At 38.2% G+C, this 19,882-nt stretch overlaps 1 long non-coding RNA gene across 2 annotated transcripts; it reads right to left on the bottom strand.

Annotated features, from left to right (window-relative positions):
* Nucleotides 1–8,588: 8,588 nt before the first annotated feature.
* LOC140599717 (uncharacterized) lies at nucleotides 8,589–19,414 on the bottom strand. 2 transcript variants are annotated; one of them, XR_012002678.1, is made up of 4 exons: nucleotides 18,581–19,414; nucleotides 16,364–16,509; nucleotides 10,015–10,194; nucleotides 8,589–8,988 (listed from the first exon to the last, which is right to left on the bottom strand). It is a non-coding gene; the product is annotated as an uncharacterized lncRNA (long non-coding RNA). The 2 variants fall into 2 exon arrangements; XR_012002677.1 differs by lacking the exon at nucleotides 18,581–19,414 and having other exon boundaries at nucleotides 16,364–18,535.
* Between the last annotated feature and the right edge of the window lie 468 nt (nucleotides 19,415–19,882).

The raw sequence follows: 19,882 nt of genomic DNA, 5'->3' as shown, positions 1-19,882 counted from the left end.
ATCTGGAAAGTTGTAAAATTGAGATTTGGTTTGTATCAATTAGCTATTGACACACCATTAAAAAAAATCTAGGTTAATAATTCAGTGGCTTAAAGCAATAATTACATATTCTTCTAGATCTGGGGGACACTTAGGTGTTGGCTGGCTGAGGCAGGGCTCAGCTGGGTGGCTCTCTGATCTTGGCTGAGATCACTCATGCAGTTGAGTCATCAGGGAACAGCACATACAATCTGGATTGGCTAGGTGGCTATGTGCCATGTGTCTCTGGGGACTTCAGAGACTGGCCTGGGAATGTCCTTTCCATGGAGCAGCTAAAAAGCAAGGGCACAGATGGAAATTAAAGAGGCCTCCTAAGGCCTGGGCTCAGAATCCGCACACTGCCGCCTTCACCTCATCCAAACATCTCACGAAAAGTGAGAAATATAGTCTGTCTTTTGTGAGGAGAACTTCACAAAGACAAAAATAAAGATTCAAGGAAAAGTAAAGAGGAGTGGTTAATGCCCCAATCTACCACATAATCCCATATACTTCTTAAGGATGTTTCATCTCAAGCTGGGCAATTTCAGGTCCTTGTTAGGTAGCTGACATTGACAGGAAGTGAATCTAAGATTGTCAACACCCACATTCCTCAGAGTGAGGAAGAAGTTACTCTGCAACTGTATGTGGAGACACAAGACAGAAAGTCCCAGGGATGCTCATGACCCTAGGAGCAGTTGTCTTTAAGCCTTCTTGACTTTCCTGTCATTTGGTTGGTCAAGCCTACTTTTGAGGTCCTCACCCCAAAGTCTTCTAATTTAGGTTTATTTTCTGCCAAGTGTTACTCAGGATGTCCTACACAATGTAACATCCTGTAAATAAAACCAATCAAGCAATCTGCAGGAATTCATGCTAAGATATCTAACATTTAACATGTTTTATGCATCTACTCTTTGCAATGGATTATGTTAAAAAGTGAGGATCAGAAAGAATGGGTAAGATTGAATCCCTGTCCTCAAAGAACCCATAACCTAGAGGAAGACACTGAACATACGTAGCTTGTAGCCCCACAAAATGAGCGCAGTTTGCTTCTAAAGGAAAATGCAGGAGAAGGTGGGATTAAACTGATTTAGGCAAAAATGGGAATGTCTCGAAGGAACTCATGTGTTCTATCAAATCCTGAGAGATTAGGAGGATTCCTACAATCAGAAGAGAGAAAAGAAGTGGCAGTACAGGGTTTGCTCGGGGTGGGAGTTAGGAAGCAAGGACAATGAGCAAAGTCATTGAGGTATAAAACTCCATGATATCTGACAAAGTGATCAAAATCACTTGGCAAGTGATAAGAAATCTTAAAGTGTAAAGTTGAAAAGAAGAATTTGTGTGTGCCTCTAAGCATTATGCAAGGGACTGGGGCCCTGTTTAGCTGGCTAAATTGTTCTGCTCCACTTAACAGGCATTATGTCCCCAAAGTGCCATGGGATGTGGAAAGGGCCCCTTGAGATTGTTCTACTCCTTTTTTCCTGATATTGTTCTTTTGAGCAACCTTTTCATCATCATTTGGTTTCCCACATAAGCTGTCCTCCAGGGAAGAGCTAACCTATAGTATTATTCCAATCCATTTGGCAGTTATATTTCTTAGCATAAATTTTTAAATTGACAACCTAGTTTATAAAACAAACTCCTGGGAGTTTAGTATTTAGTCAGGACTCTTTATTTTACAGAAATCCAACATAAGCTAAGCAAAAAGTTTCCTGGAAAATGATCAGTTTGGCTCACAAAAGAGGAACTTCAAGTACCAGGGCTACTTCAGAGCCTTCAGAACGTGGAGCCTGAAAGTCCATGTTCTGCTCTCATCATTGTCCTGAGATTTACTACACCTGGAAAGACACTGGGAGCCCTGAGAGTATATTTTTATAGCTCACCAGGAGGAAGGAAGGAAGGAAGTATTTTGTTAATTCCAGCCAAGAGGAAATCTTAAAGGATGCCCCCTGTTGTTCAGATCTGGATTATATGTTCATTTGTGAGGAATGCCAAAAGAATGAGATAGAATTACTGGTCCAGTTCTGGATCGTGTGGTCAGAGGTAGGTGAGAATATTGTTCCAAAGTTTGAGGACTGGAGGGAGGGTATTTCCTTGGACAGACAATCACTGTTCCCACCTTTGTTTATCATGAACCAGTTAGGCCCTAAATACCGTGGTCCCCAGTCTAATAGAGGAAACTGAATATGAACCTCAAAAGCACAAGACAAGACGTGGACTGTTCCCCTTTCCTAAGGATGGAACAGCCAAACAACTTTTAGTCTGGCACTGCTTTTCTTAAGGCATGATTTGAAATGATATGGATTGAGTAAGCTTTCAGACAAGTCATAAATTAAGTCTGCAAAGGTCAACTCTGTGGGTAAGATACTAAATTTATACTGAAGTGGAAAAATCTGGCTGAGCATCAAATAACATAAGAGAATGGGTATGTTTTTGTCTCCTTTTCTCCCTTGGGGAAGCACTCACATACCTTGCAATTCTGACACAGAAGATCTGGGATCAGCAGCATTCCAGATGCTCAGGGAAAGGTGTAAAAAGGAATAGCATGCCCAGATCCCAGCCGAGGCAGCTGCTCTTCACTTACTCCCACTCCTACCTGAGAAACTCAACATTACTTTCAAAATAGCACAAAAACTTTTGGTACTCACAGATATAAAGGGTCAGCACTTTTTTTCTGATTTCTTTTAGCCTTGTTTAAACCAGGGATTGCTCTGGCAGGTCAAAAACAGCCCATTAATACACTTGCTAAGTTGAGAATAGTTAAAAGCATGGATAATAATACAAAGTTTTGAAAGGGGGGCATGAAATATAAAGAAAAAAGCAATGGACATCAGGAGACCAAATCTCTGATGCTCATTCTGTGTGTGCTCTTGAGCAAGACACATCATCTTTGATGCTATTTCTTCATCTGTGAAAAGCACCAGTTGGACAAATTAATCTCTAAGAATCTTTACACATCGGAAAATGTACAATTTCTCTAGAATGCCCAGTTCCTAACCTTTTCTGGGATTGATGTATTTTCAGTGTGCTTTGTTGTTAGTGAGGATGAGGGCAACATTGGTATGGGAACAGTATCTATATACTGAACCATCCTCAATAATTAATTTATACAGGATAGGAGAGCATTTAGAGTTTAGCATTTGGAATCACACAGATCTGCATTCAAACCATACCTCTTCTACATTGCCTAGTATGAAGGACATTGTGAACAAAGAATCAGTAAAACTTGGCTCCTGTCTTTCTTGTATAGGACACTCAACAGTGGCTCCTTGACTTTGAGTCTGGGAGAAGTAGGAAAGTGGGCATGGAGAGTCTGGTTTTAGATATTCAAGAGAAAAAGGGCAAGAAGCAGAGAGAGAAGTGAGAATGGAGGCCACGAGCTACAGATTTTTTAGTTGGAAAAACAGTTGGTATCTTTTTTTGTTCTTTCAACAATGAGTGCTACAAGCTAAAAAAAATTGGTTTGGACGAGAAGATTAACAATGGTGTTACAAATGGTGTTTTATAAGGAGTAAGCGAAGGAGGCCCTGGGGGGACATACACAGCTCTAATACTCTGTCGACACAGATAATACGAGGCAGACAGCTGGATGAGGCTGCCATGCCTTTCTCTTTTCACCTGGTATGATGAGAGCAATCCCATTCAACTTCAGTTATCTGACACTCCCTATGTGAGTTATATTGTTGTCTTTGGTGAATAAAAGAAAAGTTCTTTCAGTTACATGTCTTTTTATTCCAATCGTATTATCTACCTTCACAAAGATGAGTTGACGGGTGCCCATCACTAGATGCCCGTCATTAATCTATAATAGCTGACCCAATGAAATACTATGCAACTATAAAAAAAGAATGAGTAGCCTCTTGTATAATAGAATAGAAAAGTCATCAGGATATTTTGTTATGTGACAGGAACAAGATGTAAACCAGTTTAGATAGTAGGCTACCTCTGGGCTTGGAAGGAAAGAAAAGAATATATTTACATTTATCATTGGTATATACTTTTGTGTTGTATGTATAAAAAAACACTGGCAAGATATCCAAGAAACTATTAAAGTAGGTCACTACAAGGCAGAGAGGATGGGGCATGGAGCATCGTATGGAGAAATGACACAAGAGAGAATCTTTTATATTCATCTTCATTTTTATACTGTTTGGACTTAATAGGAATATATTACCTATTTTTAATTCAAATGAAATTTGGAATGTGTATTTGTTAGTTAAGGTAATGCTAACTGCAGCTGAACTCAAACACTTAATACATTGTATGTTTATTTCTTACTCACACAAAGTCCAGAAGCAGATGGTCATTTAGGACCTACGCTTCTTTTAAAATAATAGGTCTCCTTCATCCAATGTATCTCTGATGTCTCTGTATACAGCCAGCAGAGCTAGGGGTGCAGAGGAGGCACAGGCCTACAAGTGGAGCAGTCATTTCTACCCATATTGCTTTGGCCACAATGCAGCCATACGGCTACACCTAACTACAAAGGAAGCTGGGAACACAGTCTAGCTGTGTGCCTGGAGGTGGAGATGAATTTGGTGAACAGGTAGTGTCTCTGCCACCGGTAGAAAGACCTAACAAAAGGGGATTCTGAAGAATTTTATTTCTCTGTTGAGTACATAAAGTTATTGCTAAAGCATTATTTTGAAATCATGGCATTGAGGTAATGAGTTCTTGCAAGACAGCTTTATTGCTGTTGATGAAATATGGACATTCACTAATCTCATCCATTCATCAAACGCCTTAGTCTTAGGTTAAAGGCAACCATTGGAAGATCTGTTATTAGGGCAAATTGGACTGTCCAGAGAACAGTAGGAATCTGCTAAGAACCCTCTATCTTGTTGACTTTAGGTAGGATGAGGGCCTCTGCTCTGTTTATTGAATCCCAGGAGATAAGGAGCATCAGATGATTTGAAATGCCTCAGAGGTGGGTGCTGCTAGTACCAGCAGGTTGTCCAAGATGGAGGTCATATTCCCTCCCTGTGTAAGGAAATTCAGACTGAGCAAATAAGATGACTAGGTGTCTCCAAAGGCAGACTATGCATTGTTTAAAGACATCTTCCTAGGGTTGTCCAATGATAGCCTCTAATTGCCTTTGGGCTATTTTACAATTGATGGCAAGGTGAATCATACATGTCTGTGGACGCGCAAATGGATTCTGTTTGGTGGAGGGACTGCTCTCTCCTTTGTGGCAAAGACACTTACAGGTCCGTTTACTAATTCAATTCAGTATTCCTGACTGGTAAATGTGTCTGTTCTTTGGATTCTCCTTTAAGCCAGTTTTAACATCTGCCTGGTGGTTTTGTTAACAGGAAGTTAAATAAAATCTTTAATGTGCGTGTGTGTTTTTATCTGCATGAGAGTTATAGTTTTACCTTCTTTTTTGAAATGTATCCTTAAACACCAGTAATTGCTCAGAACTAAGGATCTGTGCTTCTGGCCCTTGTTAAGCTTTACTTTCTTTCTTTGGTTTATTTACTTGTTTTGTTTTTTCTTGTTGTTACACCTATCAGCATTGCCAGAAAAGCTGTTATGTAGTATAGCATAAAAATTAGGCAATGAAATGATTTTACTATCTTGCACTTCCACCCCCACCCCAACTGTTAGGATGGTAATGCCAGCATAATTTCATCAGAAAGCCTCTTCTGCTGACATTTCAAGCTCCCACAGAAAACGCTGTAAATTTTCTGAGAAGGTCTTTTTTGCAAGATTTGTTCAACAAAGAGGTTGGATAAGCACCTTGGATTAAACCTTCAAAGCAGCAGGCCTTTGGTTACTTTTCCTGATTAACCTGGGAACACTTTGAAACTCTCTTATTTATGATACCATGTTTTTCGAGTCCATCAATTTTCATAATGAGAAACACTTTTGTAAACACCTTTTTTGTGTTTCCTTCTAATTAGCAAAATTTTTATTTTGCACAAAGGTTTCCATATATACACTTTATCTGCAAAGAATATTTAGTGTGAACTATTAAAGAATTAGAAGGCTAATGGAAATTACATTTTTCCTACTGATAACATATCAAAATCTGTTGGTCTATCCATTAATATCTAGCTGCTTAGCCTCCAGGAAGCTCAGAGCCAAATTTGTGACTCAACTTTAATAACTCAGTAGGATCTACCTATCTGCATTCTACCTTTTCCTTTCTTGACCTTGGTTCTTTATTTATATTTTACCTGCTACTGATTTTAGTTATTTAAGATTATTTTATTTTACCTTTTTAATAACATTACATAAGCTATCTCTACTTCCTTAGGGAATAGGCTGAATATAAAGGAAAATGTTTATACAGGCACATTGCAAATGTCTTTATATTCAGTCTTCTAAGATAAATTCTTGGAAAAATCATAATTTACTTTGTTATTGTGCTTTCTTGGTGTATTTCATTCACAGACAAGGAGGCATTTGGGTATTTTACTTATCTAGTCCATATCCTATGTAACTATTTTATATACTTCAGGAATGGACAAACAAAGTCATAGTAAGGTCATTTGGTGTGTCTCAGTTCCTATAGTAATTCACGTCATTTATTTTTTTTTTAATTTTTTTTTAATTTTTTTATTTATTTATGATAGTCACAGAGAGAGAGAGAAAGAGAGGCAGAGACACAGGCGGAGGGAGAAGCAGGCTCCATGCACCGGGAGCCCGATGTGGGATTCGATCCTGGGTCTCCAGGATCGCGCCCTGGGCCAAAGGCAGGCGCCAAACCGCTGCGCCACCCAGGGATCCCCAATTCACGTCATTTAAATGAGATTGTATTTTCAATCTCTAAAATATTTCTTAGCCATATCATTATTTATTAGAAAAGTACTTGCTGATCATCAGACTCTCATCCATCTTTCTATAAACAGCTCATGAGCTAGAAAATGGCTTGCCATTATGCCTAGAAGGTTAAGAATTCAACTTGAACAGGCTTACAATTCAGGGGTTTAAGTACAACTAAATCAACCTGGGAGCTCAGGGCTCCTCAGATCCCTTTAAAGAAGTGAAGTCTCCCTGAAAGGAATCAAATTATTGCCCTAAAGGGGCAAAACAAAAGATTTGGTTAGCTGCCTTCCCACTGTCATAAGTGGGGAAAGTCCATTTGATGATGTATTAAAAAACATACTGGACGAGGGAACACTTTCTTCCTTATAAGAGTGTGTTTCTGGGGCAGCTGCCCTAACTTGAGCTCAAACAAAACTCTTTTCCTTTCTCTTAAAACAACAACAATAACACACTGGACCTGAAGCCCCAAATCTGGGTTCAAGCCCTTGTTTTGCAACTCATTGAAGCGCAGTTTCCTGCATCTTTAAAATATGGGTAAAAATTCCCCTTACTTTTGAGTAATTGTGAAAAGGTCTTTTGAGCATGTTTGGTATGGGAGAGGACTCCCTCATCTTCAACACTCTCCTGACTTGCTGTGGAAATTAACTCTGTATGTGTGAACTCTAGAGCTTTTAGAGCCTCTTTCTTTTCCCATGCCCTGCTGCCATGCTGAGGCAGGCTGCAGCAAGCAGCTCAGAGCTTTGAGGTTTACTCTTTCCCCATGGGATGTCTTAGCCCAACCTTAGGACATCTGTTATTTTGCCCGAATAATCTTTGAGGAAACCATCATTAAGGAATTACTTGATCATTTCTGGCATTTTATATTTCCAAAGATGGCCACAACAATTTCCTTCACTCCATAAGCACTTCTGCAGTGTGAAAGTAAAGAAAGGAAAAATTGGGGTTCTGAAAGGATTTAATACCTAGTTTAATGGTCTTTCACTTTCCGAACATAGACACCAGTGTTTCAAATTGTCCCTCTGTCATCTAGAGCTTTACTGGGCTTGAATGGGAAGGACACCTTTCTTTCGTAAAGTGGAAAAAGAATATTGAAGGCTTCCTCCCCATGAATATTGTCCAGCAGGTTAGTTTGGGGAACACAATATAAGGAAGTGGGAATCTGGAAATTGATTTCCTTAAAATTACCATAGCCATGTACCTGTTGCAGGTCTTAACCGTACCCTTGAAGGGATGAGCTTCCTAGCTTGAAAGTTACTGTTCTTTGCAACCATTACCTTGTGGTGTGATAATTTGAAAATTAGTTTTATAAGATATTACTAGAAGTTTAAAAAAAAATCAAAATGAGGCTGAGATCCATAATGGAAAAAAAAATCTAGGTAACTCTGATTTAGTGATATCTCTTTGTTGTTGCATTTTTCAGAATACAGTGATTCGGGGATCTCTGGGTGGCTCAGCGGTTTAGCGCCTGCCTTTGACCCAGGGCACGATCCTGGAGTCCCGGGATCGAGTCCCATGTCGGGCTCCCTGCATGGAGCCTGCTTCTCCCTCTGCCTGTGTCTCTGCCTCTTTCTCTCTCTCTATGTGTATCATGAATAAATAAATTAATTAATTTAAAAAAGAAGAATACAGTGATTCTCTAAGGGGGCAGAGAGTATAGAATGCAACATTCCCCAAACTGATTTAGATGTGAAACCTCCCCCACTGCCTAAGGAGCCCAATATGAGAATAAAGTTAAACTAAACATGCTTTTGGAAACATGGACTATATTAGCTATCTATTGCTCTATGACAAATCACCACAAATTTAGCCTAGAAATATATCTATTTATTATTTCACAATTTCTGTGTCAGGAATGTGAGCACACTTTGATTCATTTTCTGTAGGGGCACAATCCAGGTGTTGTTTGGAATCAATCTCATCTGAATGTTTGACTGGGAAAGGGTTCGTTCCATTGAAGTGGTTGACAGATTTCATTTCCTTGTGGTTGTGGGACTGGGGGCCTTTTTTCTCACTGACTGTTGGCTGGAGGCCATCCTTAGTTCCTTCCATTTGGGTCTCCTTTCATCATGACCAATAAGTGAGCAGATAGTCTCTTCACAAGATGTTTTTGCCATCATATGTAATGTTATTACATAAATGTAGACATGTTCATTTTGTCATCTTTGTTGAATCAATAGATTAGAAGCAATTTATAGGTTTCACCTGTATTCAAAGAGAGGAGATTACACCAAGATATGAATATCAGGAGGTAGGAATTATGGAGGTAAGAACTGACAAACTCTCAGTACAAATGACTTTGTCCACTATGCATACTAAGACATTTGAACAAACTCTAACATAGTTTCTAGCAGCTCAAGGCTATGTCCTAGGATGACAAACCTGTCCTCTTAAAAGAGTTGTCTGAAAAAGCTCAGTGCTGCCAAAAGAAAATATTGTTCTATTAATTAAAATCTGATTATAGGTCCCTGATCTCCCTTTTTGTAGAGCATTTCCTTTAGAAAACTTGCAATTGTAAATCCTTTCTCTACCTCTTTGAGATGTATCTTCTGCAACCCAGAAATGTCTTTCTCAAGGACCTGGAGAGCCATCTCTCTGAAATGTAACTATTAAGAGAGAGATGTTTGTTTCCCTTTTCCCTGGGAAGAAATGAGCCTGACTTCAGTAAGCAGTTAGCCGCCATAGCCCCCTCATCACATTGGCCGACCTCCCCCTAGTGTCCTTTAGTGTTTTCCCTCTGGCCCACCCAGCATTAAAAGGCATCCTTTTTATTTCAGTGGAGTTGAATTAGTTTATACTGGGATCTCTGTCCCCTACTGCCAAAGCCTTAATAAAATCTATCTTGCAGCCTTTGACAAATGTCTGACTGTTTTCTTTGACAGGGACAACCTTAAAGTTTATCTTCCACAATTACCCAGAAGTTTGGGAATCATTTTACTTTCCATCCTAACACATCTAGTCTAGCAAAGCTGAGCTTCAATGAGCATTTTTTGGATTATGTGTTTGTAGAGTAACTTGGGTGTTTCTCTCTTTACATAATAGACATGTTCCTAAAGAGTGGTAATTGTTTTAAAATAAATTAATAAAAGTTAAACTATGAAGGGACTTTGATATTGAAAAGCAGCATAAGCAGAGGAGCATATCTGGCTTGTAGATGTGGTTCTGTAACATCGACTAATCTAGCCGATTAGTAGGCAGAAATGACTTCTCTTGATGATGAGATAGGATTACCTTGAGACAATTTTGTAGGGGAAAAAATTATCTCAGCCTTGCAAATAGAGAAACTGAGCTGGAATCATGTAACACACCATTTGCTCCCCACTCCAGCTCTTCAGGGGGAGTTCACTCTTTTCCCTGGAAGAAGTCAGGAGAATCTTGAGCAGAGAAATGTTCCACTCATCCAGCTCAAGCCTAGGATAGAAGAATCAACACAAAATGAAAAGGAATTTAGGCTTTATAGGATGGTTTTGAGATATTTATTTGAGCCCTTCAATTAAAGAACTTCTTTGAGGTAGTTGGATCTAGAAGCAGTGAAATCATGTGTTCTCTCTGGCCTCCTCCACTGAGGCCCATAATCAACCAAAGAGCAAGGGCTACTTCTTGTGGTTTCTTGAAGGAATGGATCACTCTCTACCACATACCTCTCTTCTGACCCTATCAAGCCAGTTCCTTTACATTGAGCCTGTACCTCCTGCCCAGCTTGTCAAAGTGTAAGTGTGCTTCATGGATCATGATGCACTAAACCAGGAGGAAAAAGACACTACACAGGTGTTGAATGAGTACAGAGTAAGAGGGCTTTGTAAGTGCTGGTGTTTTCTTTTGTTTTGTTTTTTAAAAGAAGCTCACAGCTTCTTTTATGTTTTATAATATAAACTATGGATAAGAAGAGCTGAGATTTCCCTTTGACATTTTGTCTGTTCAGTGAACTGCAGAAAATGCAAACCTTTCCAAGCCAGAGAAATATATCTTCCTTGTGTGTGCTTAGAATATTTAAAGACCAATCTGTGTCTAACTTTTTTGTTCTCAAAGTTTTGGAAATGACATTCCTCTTGATTTTCTTTTCCTTTTAAAAATTAATTGGTTCTAATTCTGTAATAGTGTTTTTAAATCAACAGTTATTTCCCTAGTTTTATATTTAATATTCCAAACTAATCATTTCTGTCATTGCAATATCATCGTGTAGTATCCTTGGAAATGTGATTCTTTGGAAAAGTAATATGCCAAAGCCATAATAACTCTAAAATGAAGTTAAATTCTATATAGGTTTTTACCTCTTCTTTTTTATTTTATTTTCTTACCCTGAGATTTAGATCTGCTTTTCAATAAAACTGTTTCTTTTCATATGGACAACTTTATTTCTATTTTTAATCCATTAGTGCTTTGGTTCTAGATTATTCACTCTAACATTGTTCTAACTACATTAAGAAGTTTCAAGTCTTGCTCTGAGTGTTGGTCATTGAGTTGTAGATTCTGAACTAGAATCTTGCACCTCTGTTACCTTCTCATTCAATGTCTCTGTATAGCAGTCATAGTCTTCATGCTTTGAGATTCCATCACCATGTGTAGCTTCTCTGAGCCACTTGGCTAACCATACTAGCTTTCATTTTCTTTTTTGTATCTTTTAAGCTTATTTAGGAGTGAAAGATTTTAATGAAATTACAAATGATGAAGATATTCCATAAATTTGGAACTATTTGAGGAAAAGGTTAATATCTATGTTGTACTAGAATACTGTCATATCCACTACTTATTTAATCAGCATGTAGTAGATAAGTCTTAGTGCTTTGGGTCCAGGAGAAATGTCTCCTTCTAATGGCCCTAGCTGTCACCGAGTTTGTAACCTATCACTCCCTGCCCTTAGCTGATGAGATATGAGAAAACGTGACTCAAGACCTAGGCCAATCAGATTACCTTGTTTGAGACTTTAGAGTTAGTTGATGCAAATTCCTAGAGTTGGAAGATCAGGAGCCAATGTTGTAGCTCATTTAGACCCTACGCTGATGAGTAACCGAAAGGAGTTTTTACAGGGAAGAAGGGAGAGGTGGATGGAAGAAGAAAGAAAAGGGGAAAGAGAAAAGAGAAGAGGACCATTTTAGGTAAAAATAGAGGGGCAACTCCAGAAAGTTATAGTGCCAATGAGCTACCCTGATTCTGGAAGATCTTTTAGTTCCCCATTCCAGCCTAAGGTTTTTAGGTATTTGGATTCTGTGAGACATTCCTGTGCTCATACATGAAACCTCCCTTTACATAAGTAGGCTTGAGTAGATTGTTATTACTTACAAACAAGCTATATTTGACTAAGAAACTTCCTAACAATCATGTGAAAATTATATTTAAAAATTGGGGCAGATTTTTGTTTAAAAAATAGTAGATTGAACTCATGTTTCTCTCTGCTGCCTCTGGAAGACCCCGTAAAACTGAAATAAAGTAAAAGGATTTGAAATCACAGGGACAAGGAGAACAATAAAATCAAATTTTGGAATGATGGAAGGAATACGATGAGTGGTCACTCTCTTAGCTCAGCAGAGAAGGTGAGCTCCAGGGCCCGGAAAAGGGGGATGAGAGTCAGACTGGTATGTGTTTCCAAACTCCATAATACCTAAGAAATTGAACTACCAGACATGGTGGGAGGCTGGAGTGAAGAGTGAAGCTGAAAAACACGAATGAGGAACAGATATCTAGGTGCACTTTTCCACTCTACACTGTCAGATGTGTCCCTTCAGCTAAAGGGGGGACATCCATCCCCTACCAAAAGACCAGAGGGTCTCCAAACAGAAAGACAGTAAGTCCTTCTAAGGACAGAGGGGAGACTGGTCACAGGCAGGTTGAGTGACTGTACAGGTGATGCCATGAGACTTTCTAGCCCCACTAGAGCCCTGGCTCTTTCACCCTCATACTGTCCTAAAACACATAGTTTCAAGAAGGAGGCTGTAGCATTTTTCCTGGAGGAAATGGTCAGACACACACACACACACACACACACACACACACACACACACACAATCAGAGATGTGCTGGCTTTTGACAGATTTTTTTTTAAAGATTTTATTTATTCATGAGAGACACAGAGAGAAAGAGAGGCAGAGACACAGGCAGAGGGAGAAACAGGCTCCGTGCAGGGAAGTCCCTGATGTGGGACTCGATCCCGGGTCTCCAGGATCACGGTTGAAGGCAGGTGCCAAACTGCTGAGCCACCCAGGGATCCCCAATTCTTTTATTAATTTATCAATGCCTCCTGAAGTGAATCTCACCAACCTACAACCTTTTCCCACGTACATAGCACATGCAGTGCCCATTCTTTAGAATGAGTGGGCTGTCAAGGATTTCCAGACATTTGAGGAAAACCTTCAACATGAAAGGGGGGGAAAAAAAGAGAGAAAAGGCCTTTTGGGTGAACAAAGAGGAAAAAGAGACAATTCAAAATAGCTTTGGCTAAATGCAGGTTTAGAAGTACACACATCTATAAGGAAGTGTGGATTGTCCAGAGCAGGACATAGTAGAACAGAGACAAAAGCTTCATTAGACTAAGAGGTAACTTTCAAGACATCAACCTTGTGAGAGAAAGAATGGCCTCAGATAAGGGGAGATAGGTGGCTGAAAATAACAAGAGGAGACTATTGATCCTGAAAGCAGGAGCTAGAAGGAGATTTAATGATAGAAAAAGAAAATTTTATTATTTTAATAGAAGAAAAACTGCCTGGGTCAAAGTTAGAGAAAAGCAATGAGGGACATTAAAAAAACAACTTTGTAAACAACCAAGTAGAAAAACAGGCAAAGGATATGAACAAGCACTTCCGTAGAGAATATATACAAGTGACAAATAGGCACATGAAAAAACGTTCAAAGTTGTTAGTCATTAGGGAAGTGCAAAGTAAAACCACAGTGAGATGCCTGTTTGGCTAAAAAATGAAAGCAAAACAAAACATAAAATGCCAAGTCCTGGTGAGAATGTGGAGATGTGGAGCACCTATAATCATCATATATTGCTTGTGGCGATGTAAAATGTTGCAGTCACTCTGGCAGACACCTTGGTAGCATAGTACAAAGTGAAATATATGCCTACCACATGACCCAGCACGTCACTTCTAGGTACCCAAGAGAAGTAAAAATTATGTTTCCACAAACACACAAATATTTATAGAAACTGTATTCATAATCACCAAAACCTGGAAACCACTCAGATTTCTCTCAACTGGTGAGTGGGTAATATAAACTGTGGTATATCTGTACAATCAACACTTCTCAACAGTAAAAAGGAATTACTCCTGATACATGAAACAACACAAATGAACTATTTTAAGTAAAAGAAGCCCCACCTAAAACTATATACTACAGCATTCCATTTTTATGACATTCTGAAAAAGGCAAAACTCTATGGACAGAAAATAGATGAGCGGTTGCCAGAGGTTGGGGTTCGGAAGAAGACATTGACAGTTGGCTATAAGGAGCATAAGGTAACTCAGGGATGTGATAAAACTGTTTTTCTACCTTAATTGTGATGGTAGAATGACTGTAGTTATGTCAAAATACAAAGAACTGTACATTAAAAGTGTGAATTTTACTATATGCAAATCATAACTTTTAAAAATGGAGGAAAAATGAATGAGGTTTCTGTCTTGAGAGACAATTGGAGAATTGTTAATAGGGAAGCCTGTATGGGCAGCAGTCAAGCCTACAGGAAATAAGGGCAGATATTGCCTTAGAAAATAGAAGTTGAGGCAGCAGAAATAGTTAGTATGATCAAGGTAGTGGAACTTTTATTGCTGAATAGTATTCTGTTGTATGAATATACCAGAGTTTATTTTGACATTTGCCAGCTAAGGGACATTGGAGTTGTTTCCAGATTTAGGCCGTTATAGTCTCTATACACATTCGTTTGGCTACCAAAGGATCTGAGCAGGAAAGTCAAGGATCTACGTTCCTAAAATGCAGATCCGATCATGTTACTCCCCTGATTAAAATTCTTCACTGGTTCCTTATTGTCTACAGCAATGATTCTGCACCATGACCATACATCAGAGTCACCTGGAGTGCCTCAAGATGCTGAATGTTCGGCCCACCCCCAGAGATTCGGCCCTAATTGATCACTGGATGGGGCTCAAGTGTCAGGGTTTTTTTTAAGCTCTTCATATGATTTTATTTTTTAAGGCCTAAATCATTTTCAAATAAAATTATTGAGATATAATGTATATAACATAAAATTTATCGATTTAAAGTGTACAGTTAAATCATTTTTAGTATAACCCATTATTGATATTTTCAAATGTGTATTATATCTATAATAAAATCTGCCATCTTATTTTTGTACATATTTTTTTAAGGATTTTGTTTTTTGGGGGCACCTGGGTGGCACAGTGGCTGAGTGTCTGCCTTTGGCTCAGGTTGTGATCCCGGGGTGCTGGGATTGAGTCCTGCATCAGGCTCTCTTGAGGGAGCCTGCTTCTCTCTGCCTCTCTCTCTGTCTCTCATGAATAAATAAAATCTTAAAAAAAAAAAAAAAGATTTTTTTAAGTAATCTCTACACCCAACACAGGGCTTAAACTTGCAACCCTGAGATCAAAAGAGTCACATGCTCTATCAACAGGGCAGCCAGGAGTCCCTAAAATTTGCTATTTTCAAGTGTATAATTCAGTGGCATTAATTATATTCACAGTGTTGTGCAGCCATCACCCCTGTTTGATTTTAATAAATGTCCAATTCTGCAGAACTAAGTCCAAGTGCCTTAGGAAACTCCCAAAACCTTTCATAAGGATACGTCATCCTTTCTTCCTAGGTGCAGCTCCTGTCACTTCCTGCCTGCTTTCTCTTGGATCCAGACATGCTGAATCCATCTGTGATCTGTATAGCCCCTTTCATGAACCTTTGTTGGAACCCTTACTCATGACAATTTTCTGTTTTCTATCTCTCTCACCAGATTCTCTTTCTTCCCTCTCTTTCTCTTTTTCTTTCTCTCTCTTTCAAGTGGTGAACACTCAAATGTTGAAGCTGCAGTGTGAACATATAAATCCATGAGGCAGTTCTTGAAGAACTGGCAAGAAGTGCCACAGACAGTGATACAGGTGAGAGGTAGACTTTTGTTGGTTTAAGGCACTGACTGAGATTTCTGGACTGTTTGTTTCCACAGTATAGCGTAGCCTAGCCTGACTAATACACTCATGAAGAATTTATTCATCATGTTCACCAGCTGTTCTGGTGTGTTATAACAAAATGGAGAATGTAGAACTCCATGGGAAAGTGATCCTGGATTTGAGGGCAAGTGGGAGAGCTTGATTTTAGAGGATCTAGGAAAGATACAGGTTTAAGGAAAGGTCTTGAGCAGAAATGGTTCACCAAGGAAGACAGACCTGGGCTCTGGGACAAGGGAAGAAGGAACCCATATATTGGCTGTGTCTAAGGGCACTGAAAGCAAACAGCCTCTTAAAACTTTTACATAAGACTGCTCATGACTTCCAGAATTACACATAACCAAATGTGAAATTTTAAGTCCCAAATCAATACTTGCCAAAAAGATAGTGTAGAAAAGGAGAGATAATCATAACCCTGAACAGATGTTCCATTTGTTAATCTGATTTTTACTAACCAGATACATGTTTGGAGGCGTTGCTGAATGCACAGTTTTGTCCCTTGTTAGTATAATCAGAAGGACGTCTTGGTTCAACAGTCCTCTGGAGGTTGAAACGTGCTCTCCTTTATGATTTGCAGCTCTGATTGGTTCAAATTTTCTGCCTAAGGTGCAAAAATGCAAATGTGAATTAAGAGTCTGTGTGATTTCTGCTTCTTATATCATCACCATAAAAAAAAAAAAATTCAGACCAAGATTCTTCTGTTGAATCTCCCTAGAAGCGTGGCCTGAAGTGCACAAGGCAGACTATATACTGTGGTCCGATCTTCCATGAACATATTACCTTACAGTCCCACAGTATTAAAAAAATAAAGCAAAATGTTCATCTGTCAGAGAGAAATATGTATAAGTTAAACACATCCAATCAGAAGCAAATTGTTGAAAGGAGAATATGTGTTAAAAGGCATTGTAGTCTGGGATCTGCTTTAAAATAATTAGGTGAAAAAGAAAGGAAAAATATATAAAGCAAGCATGGCAAAATTTCAAGAATTGTTGACTCTCAGTTATGAGTAGATGGGGATTCATTGTAACCTTCTCTATACTTTTGTATTTATGTCTGATATTGTTGATGGTAATAAATAGTAGAGGCATCATAAATTTACAGATAGTATACCTTCAAATATTTGCATGAATTTGAGGGCACAGCTTACAGAATTAGGTTCCTTAATCACAGAATTACATTGTGTTATATAAGAAAAATATTTTGCAAACCATAGACTTGATTAATCTTCAGAGCTCTTTCACCATGTTTTTCCACCATGGAGCATAGAATGACAGATTCCTTCAACGATTATTACCTCTTTCTGATGCTATTTAATAAGCTGCCTTTCTTACTGTCCTGAAATCCGAATATGCTGAAAGAGTTCATCTGTCTTTAAAAGCAATAATGAGCTTGCATCACCTTTGGAATTAGACTCAATGTTATAAATGATAGTTGAAACTGGCATGCATGAGGGAGAGCCACATTTTCTCCTCTTTATGTATCAAGAAGGGATATTATCATCTTCAAACTTATACATACAACATGATTCAATTATTGTTTTGTAGAAACCTTATCTATTGTTTGTGTCTTGAAACATGGATTTGAAAACAGTGATTATTTTTTTTTACTGCAATGCCAGTATCAATAAAGGTAAAGTATATCTTATTGTCTAGAGAGATACTTAGCATGCCGTAGGTGTAAATGAAAGACATAAGCTAAGAGACAAAAGCGAACCTTTCAAACATTAATGTGATATTGGCTGTGTTATTATGAGCCTAATGATATCAAGTGCACACAAGAACACATAGGTGTCATGCTGGGAAACCAATGATCTAGCTTTCATTTTGACTGCAGGCAAAGAATATCTCATTAAAGCTATAAATTTCATGAGTCTGTTCCCAAATTTAAAACCCTTAAGGAAAATGGCTTTCATGGTTCAACAGTTTTAAAGGGTTGTACTTAACTTGGCTTTGTAACAAGGAAATTAATAGTTTTCCTAAAACAAATCAGAATTATGCCATAGTTCCATGTGTTTTCATGCTGCTGCTGTTAGCACTTAACTTCCTCTCTAGATAACAAAACCGCAGACTCCACATTGAATTCACCACGGGAAAACATTTATTACCTGCTATGTTTGTTCAGGATAGTCTGGGATGGGGATGAAATTTGTTCAATCGTGGCTAGGTAAAAATTGTTTTCTTGAGGTGATGTGAAATGGAGTAGGTTTCTAATCAACCTTCACTATTCAGAGTGAATCTTACTTAGCCTACCATCAGGAGGAGTAAGTTGCTCTGGTCCCACGCCGTGTTACCAACCAACTGATCGAAATGCATGCAGGCCTCAGGGACCCGAGGCATTGGGAAATAAATGTCAGTGCAATGAACTGAACTTATTTCTTCTTTCTCAGTGGACTTTGTAATAAATCTTAGATAGTCATGTGAGAGATGCATTTATAAGAAACTGTTTTGTTTTTGTATACATTTAACTTAAATAGCAATTGTTCTATCTGGGAAAAACAAGACAGATTTTAACAGATATAAGAGAGTACAGATATGTCAGATGTCTCTAATGGTTTAAGCTTAAAGGAAAGTCATTAGTGATTTACAGAAAGAATATACAAAACAAAGTGAGCAATAAGAATGTAATTATCATTTTCCAAAAAATGTTAGAGAAGCAAAACTACCTAGACTCACCTCATTTCATCTGGATGATCAGAATGTCACACCCTGGAAAGAGCATATACTGTTAGGGATGTGGGGAAGGAAAACTTGAAGTTCATAGATACTTAAAGTTTATAGAAACTAAAAGTAGTTCATATACGCTTCAAGTTGAGCAACTGGGTGCACATCTTACTTCCCTCCCTCATTTAAGCTCCCTAATCTTATGGCAAGGGACAGAATTTATCCAGAAGATATAGTTATGACTTAAAAATTTAGGTTGTATATAAATGTACTTTCAACTGCAAAGGTCATTCAAACCAAATCATTAAAACGGAACAAGGTGTCATTAAAAAGTTTTAACTACATGAAATGCTTTCAAATAAGGCATTACACTGTTTTTCAAAAGCTGATTTTTTTGAAATTTTTTATGCTGTTTAATTTCTTTTTAAATTCAGGATCTTTTTGTAGGTAGTGATTACTCCTGTCCTTTATATTGTTGTTGTTAGAAATCTGCACAATATGTCCAATTTTCCAATACCCTACAGCTTAGGGTGAAAAATAGTTTCTGAAGAGAATAACCATTATAAAATGCAACTTTTACTTAAAAAGAAAAAAAATGTCTCCAGCTTTTAGCTAATTATGAATATTATAAGGTTGTTTAAAATGTCCTTGGAACAAATGTAATTCATGTATGTAACTATATGTAATTCATGTAAACAAATACTTGTGTAAGCATATATTTTCATTTCTCTTATGTAAAAATCTATAGTGGAGGTATGGGGTCACGTATTAAGTGTATGTTTGACTTCATGCAAAAATTGAACTCTCTTCAAAGTGTACCATTTTACACTTGTACTAAGAATCAGGTGTACAAGATGACAATTTCTTTAGCTGTCTTCCAGCCTCTTTCCATGGCTGCATCACATTCTCAATAGGCTCATGAATAAAATGCCCATCCTAAAGGGATCCAGCTGTGTATGGACTCCATCACATTACTATTTACTCCCAAAAGGAGATCCGGTTACCACTGTTGAATGCCAGACTTGCCAACAGTAGCAGCCTATCCCCAACTGCTTATGCAGTATCTCATTTGTTTTCTATTACTGCATAACAATTGCCACAAAACTAGCAACTTACAACACGTTTAATATTTCAGAAGTTCTATGGGGCATGAGTCTGAACATAGGTTAGTTGAGTCCTCTATATAAGTTCTATTTGCTTCATAACTGCACCAGCATTTCATCATCAAACTTTAAATTATAGCCCAGGACTGTCCATAGAAATACAATGGAAAATACATGGACAACTACATTAAAACGTTGGAAACAGTGGAGA

The sequence above is a fragment of the Vulpes vulpes genome, chromosome 7 (assembly GCF_048418805.1).
Source record: "Vulpes vulpes isolate BD-2025 chromosome 7, VulVul3, whole genome shotgun sequence".
NCBI classification, from domain to species: domain Eukaryota; kingdom Metazoa; phylum Chordata; class Mammalia; order Carnivora; family Canidae; genus Vulpes; species Vulpes vulpes.
The sequence above is the reverse complement of the archived record's forward strand: the minus strand, read 5'-3'. Positions and strand labels throughout refer to the sequence as shown.